Source organism: Neolamprologus multifasciatus, chromosome 11 (assembly GCF_963576455.1).
Source record: "Neolamprologus multifasciatus chromosome 11, fNeoMul1.2, whole genome shotgun sequence".
NCBI classification, from domain to species: domain Eukaryota; kingdom Metazoa; phylum Chordata; class Actinopteri; order Cichliformes; family Cichlidae; genus Neolamprologus; species Neolamprologus multifasciatus.
In genome coordinates, this window is record NC_140449.1 from 34,711,686 (window position 1) to 34,723,688 (window position 12,003).

The 12,003-nt window shown below is 39.6% G+C and overlaps 1 protein-coding gene and 1 long non-coding RNA gene across 6 annotated transcripts in view; both read left to right on the plus strand.

Moving 5' to 3' along the window:
- The window catches only part of gramd1a (GRAM domain containing 1A), a 48,848-nt gene that overhangs the window by 11,272 nt on the left and 25,573 nt on the right, over positions 1–12,003 (plus strand). The window lies entirely within an intron of this gene.
- Positions 740–12,003, plus strand: part of LOC146509140 (uncharacterized) — a 12,012-nt gene continuing 748 nt past the window's right edge. The window contains exons 1-2 of the long non-coding RNA XR_014876981.1: positions 740–1,017; positions 1,124–12,003. The exon at positions 1,124–12,003 is cut by the window's right edge and continues 748 nt beyond it. This is a non-coding gene — a long non-coding RNA (uncharacterized LOC146509140). The remainder of the gene's footprint in view (positions 1,018–1,123) is intronic.

The window sequence follows — 12,003 nt, forward strand, 5'->3', positions numbered from 1 at the left end:
GTGCTGCACGTTCAAAAGTCAGAATAACTCCTGTAGATGAGTCTGTATGTGGTTTGTGATGTTTTTATGTGATACCTGTAGCTGCTGTTACTGGTGGGCTGTTCTCTAATGCTCTCACAGATCCTCAGCGATGTGCTTAGATTGGTAAAATTGCCGTTACTGCCTCTGTACATATAGTAACTTTTCACCTAGATGTGTCTTATGGTGTTGAAAAGTTTTGTGGTTAAACGGGCAACATAAAAATAATGTACAGGCTGGGCCATTTCTATGGATACAGCGTAATAACATGGGAATGGTTGGTGATATTAAAGTCCTGTTTGTGGCACATTAGTATATGTGAGGGGCCAACCTCAAGATAGGTGGTGACCATGGTGGCCATTTAGAAGTCGGCCATCTTGGATACAACTTTTGTTTTTTCAATAGGAAGAGGGCCATGTGACACATCAAACTTATTGGTAATGTCACAAGAAAAGCAATGGTGTGCTTGGTTTCAATGTAACTTATTCCTAACGTAACAGCACTTTTTCCTCTGAAGAGATGAAGAGATTATGTTCACAAGTAAACCCGAGGATGCGTTATCTTGTGATAGTGGCATTAGATTTCGTGTCAGTGAAACTGTTTCGTCAGGGTTTGGAGTCGGCCTCTGCGTGCAGCTGTGCAGCTCATTTCAACATCTGTGCATTAACTCTGTATAACTATTTTTTGAACAGTAATAGAATATATATATATATATATATATATATATATATATATATATATATATATATATATATATATATATATATATATATATATATATATTTATTGCACATCAGGTCATCTTACATATTAAGCCAGCATATTCTGCTTTCACTCTTTTGCACACATCTGTTTCAATCCCATATTTTTGCCTCCTTTTCTGTCATCATTTATTTATTTGTACTATTTGTATTTATATGTTTTATTCTATATATTAATCGGCATCTGTGGGTGGACAGCACAAGGATTTCATTGCACAGAGAAATGCCTTTTTCTCTTGTGATGCATGACAATAAACACTTTGAATCTTGAATCTCTAACCTGTCAGAAACCAGCTGCAGCACATTCGACTGAAGCAAGTCGGGTCAGGTGTGCTTCTGCAAAGCTTGATAATACTTAGACAAGCTCCTTTTTCATGATTCTGTATTTAAATGTTCAATCAAAATATATTTAAAGCTATGATTAAAGAGTTGTCATCTCACCTTTCTACGATTTAAAAAAAGGAAAGTTTGTGTTTAAGCTGAAAGTAAATGAAGTTTCCTTTTTTATTCTTTAAGAAAAGAACAATTTTGTGTCTCCAGGAAAATAAACATTTCATAACTGCAGGGTTGTTTTTTTTAATTGTTTTTACCTTTACTACATTACAAAGGATTTTGTGTGTAACAGCATCTCAACCCCACCTAAAGAAAGCTGTGTCCTTGGTGTGATTGTGCTCTATGTTTTAACATGTTTAATAGTTTGATTCCATGCAGAAGCTCATTAGTCCACCACTGCTCTCTGCATGTGGCTGCTGAGGTGTGCCTCTGTGCCCGCCGAGTTTCCCACTGGTTGTTTTTCCTCTTCTCTGCGTAAAAACCATAATCAGTGCTGTGGCGATGGCTCTAACAAAATGCTATAAATGATTGTTCAGAGTTTAACCAGAATTATGCGGGTGGGGGTTAAAGTTCACAGCCTCTTCTTCCTGGAATCTCCCAGAGGAGCAGAAAGGGTCAGATCTGGTTACTCCAGGTTCAAGTAAAATTTAAACTGTTTATAAAGGAATGAGCTTGTTTGGGCAGTGTGATTGATTAAGGATGTATTAGTTACAGGACAAATTTAAAATGATGAATTATGAGAAGAAATGTACTTTTCACCTTTATAAACAAACAACACTATAGCCTTATGATGCCAAAATAACTGGAGATATGATTCCTGTACCTCGTGACAGAATCTACATAATCCCCTATTTATTTTCCTCCTAATTTCTAATTATATGTATTTATTTATAGCTGAAAAGCTTTTATGCGACACATGTCTAAGAAATCCTCCCGTTTTGACTAAAAACTCATTACAACACAACTTATTTTATTAACATGGGAGTGTTTTTATCTTAGCTTTTCTTTCCTCCCACATACCATACCAGTCATTTGTTTTTGCAGATTACCTGTTAAAATCCTGATTGAGTCCAAATATGCTATGATGTCAGATTTTAAAAAACAAAAACCTAGAAGCAGGATCGCAGTGATCAAGCAAAGACTGTACCCTGTATTTAAACACATCAACATCACTGCTCCAGATGACCTGAGAGGATGGTGTGACTTTGAGGACAGAACCCGGGTTATGTAAACTGTAAACAAAGAAAATGAGACCACCTCTGAAGGAAAAGCGGAGCTGAGTCAGGCACAAGGACCAGAGGCGGGGTTCCTGCACTCTTTATCCGTTCCTCGGAATGATGATATCACCTCCAGCCAATGGGAGCGAGTTCCTGGTCTGATGATGTCATGTGAGCCCAATCAGATGAGGGATGTGTGGATCACTGCAGTGGGCTTCTGAGGGCATGCACATGAACAGCTGTGCCCTTGTCCTCTTCATCTGCGCCTCCTTTTATTGACCCACTTATATTGTTGTGCTGCATATTAATGATTTTTAATGTTCACAGCTGACCCGGCCAGCGAGGATTAGGGAGGGTTTTTTTAATGGTCAAAGCAAATGTTTGTGGAGCTTAAATGGAAAAGAAAATATTTGGTTTAAATAATGTTTGGTGAAACTGGGGCTGCACATGTTTCAGAGTTGTCACAACATTTGCATGTTTCCCACAGATTTGTAGTTTATTCAGGTCGGGATGTGTCTGCAGTGAGTTGTCAAATATCACGTCGAATTATCAAATCAGCAGCTCACGCCACATGTTGGGAGTCACATGTGTCCATGTATAGATTGAGTGAACATGTCTGTGTAGAGAAGTAGGTCGTGTGATTAATAATGGAGCACTATGATGTGAACTGACACTGAGGAAAAACAGCAGCATGACTGAGAACAGAGTTTTCTTGGACTAAACTGTGACTCAGCTGTTTGAGATGTAAGATTCAATAATAGAATAGAATCATAAATGTAAATTAAATACATTTAAAATATAAAATATCTAAAATAATACGTATAATGTCTAATAATAACACAAAAAAGATGCTCTGTATTATGAAGTGGACCCTTCAGTAATACAACAGGAAAAAAACCCAACAATCATATGACCCACTGTGAGCAGCACTTTGGCGACAGTGGGGAGGAAAAACTCCCTTTTAACAGGAAGAAACCTCCGACAGAACCAGGCTCAGGGTGGGGCGGGTCTGATGGACCACCACTTTAAAGCTGTTCTTGTCTTCTGGTGTTGTTTTGCAGAGGACACAGTCTGAGCTTTGTTGTGTCAATGTTTTATGTGTAGAGTAATCAGTACAGGAGTGCACTCCATCCGTTTCATTTCATGGTGTAGGTTAAAGTTCAGCAGCTCTGTTTCCTCTTCGTACAAGTGCGTACATGCTCGTTCTAAGAAAGGAGTCGTATACTAACATGATGTTCAGCCCTATAATGTGAGCATAATCACTCGCTGTATGGTGTTAACTGATAATAACACGTGACCCATGTTAGTCACCGTATGCAGCTCTTCTGGATCACACTGCGTATATTCATTTGTTGCTGTTTTTAGGAATAGTTTTAGAGTTACTCACTTTTACTGGGCAGGACCTCATGTCAACTTTAACCAGCATTAGTAGTAATCAGTGAGGCTGCTGACTGACATTTGGAATAAAACAATACATGTGTGGTGTCTTGAGCAAGAGGAATCTTTGCTTCTGTAATTGACATTTATTTAAACAGAAAGGGGAGCAGAACTCATTCATAAGCAATGCTGCTTCAGTGCTGATGATTTATATATCTGACTGTGTCGTCATATGAAGTAATAACTGTCATTGTTCTAATATTTTTCCATGCAAATGTATTAGAAATGTTTTCTTTAATGTTTTTTAATGACATGTCAGAATCTTTTATTTGCTCTATGCTTTATTTATTTTATTTTATTTTTGCTAATTTCCCACCATGAGGCATAGTGGGCTTCATCTTTTAGACCCAGAAGCCACATCTATGTTTTATTCAGTCTGTGTTGTTAACTACTAGCATGCCTGCCGTTTTGCCATTAGCGTAGCTTTAGCCACTATCAAGCTTCCTCCCCATTTGCGTTGATGGGTTGGGCTTCTTGTTTACTTAGAAACAGACATTTAAAGACCTGCATGTTGAATCCAGAATTCTAGATTTACCCTGAATGTCAGCTGCATGGAGGGCTTAATGTATATAGGTTAAGTGCTCTGTGAATGTGGTTTGTAGTCTAAAGTGCTGTGAGTGGTCAGTAAGAAGAGCAGTATGAAAATGCCAGTCTTCTTGCAGCTTGACTGAAAGGCTTTTAACCATAGCTGTAGCCTCATTATAACTGTATGTGGCTGCAGTATAGCGGGGGAAATACTGCATGCATGTCAGTGAAATGAAGTCATGCACAATCATGGTGCTAATACTTCAGCAGAGATGATTGTGATGTTTACCTGTTACTATACCTTCACTGCATGAAACAAAGGAAATAACATCACTGATGGGGAGAAAAATGCTGACTACCGGCCCTGATAATCGCACTGTCGCTGCTTTAACCTGGAGTTGTTAATTAGCTTTTGCATTTGCAGTTGTATTCTTTGGTTTGTGTTACAGCGTGTACCCTCACAGGCTCTGAGGTTTAAAGTAAGCAGCTCTTTGTTTGGCTGCTCTTTTACGGTGCATTCATCTGGCCTTACACATTACCCGCTTGGTGCATGAGACTCTGACATGAGTATGAGCCATCTGTGGGTGAACCTCAGAAAAGCAGATTACACACAGGGAGACAGAATAGTGGAAATGTGGGCCTAGCTCAGGCCAGTGTGGATTATGATGTGGACTGTAATCCAGAGGGATGGACAGAGAGCCTGAGGGTTAAAGGATTGGGTGGGCTCTGGACTTTGGCCAGGTGGACTCACTACAGGCAGACGTGGCCTCTGTACTGTCAAAGCTAGCCACGTTGGAGTTGTGTTTGTAGCTTTACAAGATGCTATACTTGAACACATTAATAGGTAATGACCCACAAACTAACAAACCTTGAGGTTAGCTCCAAAAGTGACCATCCCCATGGATTCATGTGTGAAAATACAGCACAGCCTGCTACAGAGCAAAGCAGTTTTTCTCTTTGTGGATAGTTTCCCTCCTCATATAAGTGGACACAAGGTGAGTTATTAACCTGCACAAAGTCAGCGCGCCTGTTTTGCTGAGTGAGATCCTAGGGCTTTAGCAGTCTGTGACTTGGTACTAATTTGCAGATATATTTGCTCGTGTGATGCACGCGTGCACTTTATGCATGGCGCTTGTTAACAAAGCTTGCTAATATGAGCTGAAATCAGAATATTTACTCTGTGTTCTATATGCAGAATAAAGCCCTTATTACAGTTTTTTTAAAATTGATTTATAAATGTGTATTAACTTAAATGTTAAATCATTTATATTTTAAAATCTGCAAAACAATAAATTGCAACATAATTGGGTATAAAGTACAGTATTTGAATCCAACATAAAGTAGAGTAGAAGTAGAACCTGGTCGTTCTTTTAGTGTGGGACCATGCGACACGCCCCTGGTTATCCATCATGGATGCTTGTAGAAGTCAATAATTCACCTGAGTTAGTAAATGTTCAAACTTAACGAGCTGCTGACTGTGAGGAACCACTTCGTCCTCATCGAGATGAAGCATGTTAGATTTTCACCCTTTTCATTGTAAAGAAGCTCAGAGGGGGTTATATCATGACACCGATCTTCCCACCGCTGCCTTTGGACTCGAGTGCTGTTAAACTCAAGATTCCAATTGGATGAGAGCTCTGATGGGCTCGTAGTGGAATTAAGCAAATACTTTACTAAACTACGACTTTTAATACACTTTTACTTGAAGTATCCTCACGTACTTGTCCATTTGCATGTTCTTTATACTTGTACTTCACTATATTCTGCATTTATTCTGAATAGTTTTATTGATTATTTTTAAGATTTTAATTCAGACTAAATCCAGTAGTTAAAGTTCGTTTCTTTGGTTTTTCTCCCTTTCGCTGATATCCTCTGTAATACTGGACCAGCTTTGTGCTGTGTATTTACTGCTGATTCCTGTGGTGGGCCCCATGCCTTGTCCTTGCCCCGTGTGCCACCCTCCACCCGGAAACGCCCCTGCCCTACTTCATTAAGGTAGAAACGGCTCAGTCGGACTTTTCATCCTTGTCGATCCCATCAGTTGAGCGGTTTACAAAAAAAATACACACGTACCTCCGTCCCTCCCTCCCTCCTTCTCTCACTCCCTTACTCCTCCTCCTCCTGCTCTTCCTTCCCCCACCCTCCCCTATAGTTGCAAAGGGATTACGGATGGACGCAGACACGGCAGCCCGTTACCGGGTCTTGCAGTCGGCATAGGGAGTAGCGGTGTGTGTCCGGTACCGGCGAGGTGCAGGGGCGTCGGCCCCGGTGGGAAATTAATTCGGATTTATTGAAGGAAACGCGGCAGAAGAAAAACCCTGATAGCGGCCGTGCTTCATCTGCACACTCCGAGCAGGAACACCGGTGCCATATTCCTGCTGCGAGGGTTTGTGACCATCAGCTGGACCACAAACGCCTCATGACATGTTCGAGGTAAGTGGCATAAAGGCTGCTGTGCAATGCTCCGCTTTACGTACCACACAGGTCGCATCCTGCAGAGCCCGCCGGTAGCACGGAGGTGCAGCAACAGCCTGCTGATAGCTTCATCCCGCAGGTCCCCCACCCTCCCTCCATCCGCCCAGCCTCCATCCTGTGCCAGGCTGCTGCTTTAGCTGAAAACGTCTCGCATATTTCCCTCTCCTTGGACTTTGCTTCTCTGGCAGGTTATTAGGTCGTAAACGGGCTCAGCAGACCGATTGTTTTCCATGTGCTAGCTGACACATTAGCTGATCATCTGTCGGATTTAATGGGTGACAGGATAGAGGACAATATTTAAGCTAATCCCTCCTCCTGGGTACAAGCCCTGCCCAGTGACTGCATATCATTTCTTGTTTCTTTGAATGGACTGAGGTCCGGACAGAAGAGCTGTCCATTTCTCAATCTAATCAGTTTTTTAGTTTTTCACTGTTTGTGTCTTTGTGTGCGTGTGTATATCTGTCTAGATGGATATAAATATATATTTTTAGTCCGTTTGTTTGTTTAGCACTGTAAAAAGTGCCATAACTTTATAATATGGTGCTATATATGTAGATATAAAATGTATCTGTTTGCATATTTTGAAGCATAATTACAATCAAAGGAGGGTAGGGATGGACTGATTTATATACATACATACGTTTCACTTATTGACCATATTGCAAATATTATTTTATAATACCAGAGTTTTACTTAACTTGGTATAAATGGAAATATTTCAGTCTTTTTTTCTGTGTCAGTATTGAAAAGCAGGGCAATCTTTTTAAAATATTTGGATAGTAAGAATGTGGCTAAAATGATTAGTGCTTTAACAGTGTGCATATGTATACACAGTTAATATGGAATAACTCACGTTCCTGTATGACGTCCTGACCTTAAGAAATCCATCTTAAAGCAGGCATATGTACACAGTGACTGGTTAAAGTAAGAGTCTCAGAAATGTTAGCCAGCTGATAATACATGACTTAAAGTACATATTATATTATTTTAGAGGAAGCAGTTCTCTAGTAAATTCTCACATAGATATAGAAACTCTTCCTTTCTGTAAAACGTAGTACTAATCATCAAGATGACGATGGTGTAAAGAGGCACAGATTTCCTCAGGTGCTCTGAGCCAAAACATCCTTTTAAAAGCAAATTCTGCCCACTCAGCAACCATCTCGAGCCTTTTTTAGGGCACTTATTTGGAAGCTTTAACATATGACCGCTAATTTCAGTCTTTGCCTAAACATAAGAACAGTCAATTTTTACTTTTTTTATCTTGTAAGTTTCAATTGTACAGCAGTCTTCACCAGTTGTGGATCCTCCCACAGATTTCGGTTTGAGACAGATTTATCAAATTTGAATGACTCAGTTCCTTTGAACTATTTTGGAGTCAGCATCGTTTAGCCCGTGCATACAGAGTTGTTTCTGGCTCAGATTGGGGCTTTTTGGCTGTTGAATTTAAAACATGCAGCAGATAAAAAAAGAAAACACACGTATGTAGCATTTAGTTGCCTGATCTAATTGGACTGTATGTCCTGTTAGATTGGACAACTTTATTCTTCAGTAACTGAAACTCCTCCAGTTACTACAACTGGCTGAAATGTGATTATTGTCTTTGGTTATAACTAAAACCTTTGTTCTACAAATAGCATTTGTTTGTCCCCACAGGGAATATCCCTCTACCAACATGTGTGTTTTTGGGATTTTATTGACTTATCAGATGATCAGAAGTGACATAAATCTGTTGATTTCCAGCTAACAGTCTCATGTTCTTTACTGTATATGATGACCATGCTTACTGGCTGTCTTAGTCACCCCCGGAGGTGGATTCTGGAAAATCAGTTAACTATTATTATGATAGGAAATAAGTTATATTATGAGGGTTTATGTGACAATAGTTGGTGGTGCTTATTGTTAAATATGTTGTCGGGATGAGGGTTGCTGACGTCACAGAGAGTTGTGAAAACCTCAAGTATTGTTTTCCTTTTTACACTTGAGCTGCCGGCGGATTTAAACCCGGGTTGTAAACGCGTGCTGACACAGACTCACATCATTCAGTGTCCTCACACTCGCCAGCTGACCGGCTCCACAACAAGCCTATTTAGAGGCTCTGCTGCCCTGCGTACGTTACCTAAAGATAGCTTAATGCTACTTGACATAATGCTCCCGTGATTAGCATCACTGCTAATATTTTAAGGATTATTTCCCAGTAAAAACAAACCCGTTCATGTTTACGGGTGACTCCCTCAGCTTCAGTTCTCCTTGTGGTTGTTTTTGGAGGTCATATCATTCTGACTAACCTCCTCCTCCTGTTTCCTCATGAACTCCTGACACTGAGTTTTTAAGCTAAGCCTTTGTGTTAATCTCAGCCTTTGTTTTTTCCTAAGTTTCCCAAACTAGTTAAGAGCACAATCACATGAAGGAAGTGATGTTGGCATCATATGACCAATCATAAACAAGGACAGGTCTACTAAGTGCAGAGCAGTGCACTTTACAACAGGAAAACTATATTTTAAATATCTGAAGAGGTTGAACACCTTGAAGTAGGTAAACCTACAAAAGCCCAATATTAATAAAGCCAGGAGAGGAAAGCTGACATAAAACAGGTGATTTGCTTTAATGAAAGTAGTCAGTTGTGTTTGTTGTGTAAGTCTTGATTCTTTCACTTTGGGGTCCATAGGGACTAAGTAAAGCGCTATACAAATACAGGCCATTTACTTTCAGTCACAAAGACGTGACGTTAAATGGTGTAACAATTTATAGTACTTGAAATTGAGTACATTCAAGGTCAGCAAAGTGTCAATTTAAGATTTTCTTATATGAAAACTTAAAATTACTTCCATATAAACTTGCTTTCAGCCAGCAGGGAGATAATTCCTCCTATATTATCGGTTTCTTATTGATCCTCGTCAGGGAAAGATGAAGACTTCAAATGGTTTTCAGACTCTGTTACTTACAATGTCTTTGTTTTTCACTAAACTCCACTAACATGCCTCAAAACCTTTATCAGACATTTTTTAAAAATCCAGCATTAATCTAACGATCTAAGAGGTTTCTGCCTCAGGTTCAGATGTCATGTGATATTTGGTTTCCAGGTGTCTCTTTAGCTTGCTTACTATCAATGTTCCCTCTAATTTTTCATGTGTCTGAGCGAACGCACAAACTCCCTGAGCGATCCCTTGGACCACTGTGAGCAACAGCAGACGTGTGCACTGTGGTCACACCAGCATCGAATCCATCCAAGTTACATGTTTATTAAAATAATCAAATTACAGCATTTATGTTAGACTACTTCTAATTAACTGCTTTAGCCCACTTACAATGAAAATTTAAAAAAATCTTGTTCATGACCTGTGTAGCATGTTAACACTATTGGAAGGAAAAATAACTTTTAACTCCAATTTTGAAAACACAACTTTCTTTTTAAAAAATTTTAAAATATAAAGCTCTAACTTGTATTATGAGTCTGTGGTCTGGGAGAGAGTCTGTAACTCTGTCTGCAAAATACAGGATATAATGACCAATGTTGGGCAATTACTTATATAGTTACTTCTCCAAAAAAGTTACTGAGTTTTGCCAAAACAACAAAGTTTTTTTGCAGCTGTTTTACCTAAAAATGCAGCCAAGGCTTTTTTTTTTTTTAAACAAACATTTCAAACTATTTACAGAACAATCAGCTGTTCTGCATCAAATCTGATGCCACACAAATTATTTGTGCCCCTCCAAAAAATCATTTCTGTCCACTATGAGATGAAGGAGAACAACAGCCTGATACCTGCAGGCCTGACAGCAGCAGATGTATCACTGCTGTAACATTCAGCAGTCGCCTCATTGTTCTGACACACACAACAACACTGTTGACTACACTACACACTAACTACACACTAACTACACACTAACTACACAAGATTTGCGCTAAACGTCGCAAATCTCTCACATCTCAAAACCGTCGTCACTCCTAAAACTTCCCCCTTCCTAAACCACTAAATGCCATGTTGCCATATCATTTTTTTGATTGGTCCACATGGTACATTTTCCCACCAATAGGAAAGGCTGGGGGGAGGTTTGTTTTTGCTCTCAGGCTTTCAAGCCTTTTTCCTTATAAAACTCCCTTTTTACCGTTTCTTCCCGCAGTAAATATAAACAACGACAGTATTCAGGAAGAAAACCAAACATTTTATATATTTTTATCATAACTCTGATTTTACGTGTCCGATCAACACAATTTAAAAACTGGTATAAAGTCCACACTGTTTCCATCAGTTGTTCCGTCTGTCCTGCTCACATCTCCAATGGTTGTACACGTTGTCATTAACGTGGTTTCACTCCTCATCAGCCGCTTTGCTAGCTAAAACACCGGTGTCGGTACATAAGGACGCTGCCATAGCATGTCAGCGACGTTGATTAGCTGCGTTTATACGACTGTGAATCGCATCATTGGCTGGACTATGGGATAATGTGGCATCGTTCTAATCAGCCAGTCACTTACAGACTAACACTGCAAAACAGAATTGTTGAAGTTTTAATTTTAATTTAAATTCAGGTGAGACTTTTTATTTGTTTTGTGAGCAACACAGATTTTGTGTGCGCAGAGACCGTGCCCGCAGTGCGCAATTGCGCGCGCAGCTTAGAGGGAACATTGCTTGCTACTATATTTTTGTTTAGGAAACTGCTAACAAATGGCAAAGTTTTTGTTTGTGTTTTCTCTTTAGTTCATTTTTTGTGGTATTTTAAAGACAAAGTGATCAGTTTTATCTTCTCACAGATGTTTTCTTTATGTCATTCGTCACATTTTGTGCAGTAGAACTTCGAATCAATCAAACATTATTCTGAGCTCTCTAAAGACGTCTGACCTCCGTACTCCCTGTGCTCCGAGGCCTGAGGGATCTCCTGGGAATGGTGGTGCCACTTTTCAGTAGACGTGATTGGTCAGTAGGCGATGGTCTTTGTAATCACGAGGGCAGCGGTGAAAATATTAGTTTACTGATTGAAAGCACAACCGAATGCATGTTTGAGTGTGACTGCCTCACACTGCAGACACAGTGAGGTTAAAGCTGTGAGTGTATCAGTAGTTCTTCTTGCTTTGGTTCTTGTATTACATTTGTAACTGTAGCCCAAAGGAGCTTCTTTTAAATCCAATCCAGGGATTAAAATGTGCCTCATACCATTTATACTTTGGAGCTAAAGCTACATCCGAACATTTTAAATGCTAATGAATGAATAAACATTTTATTGTAACGTTTGAACATTTA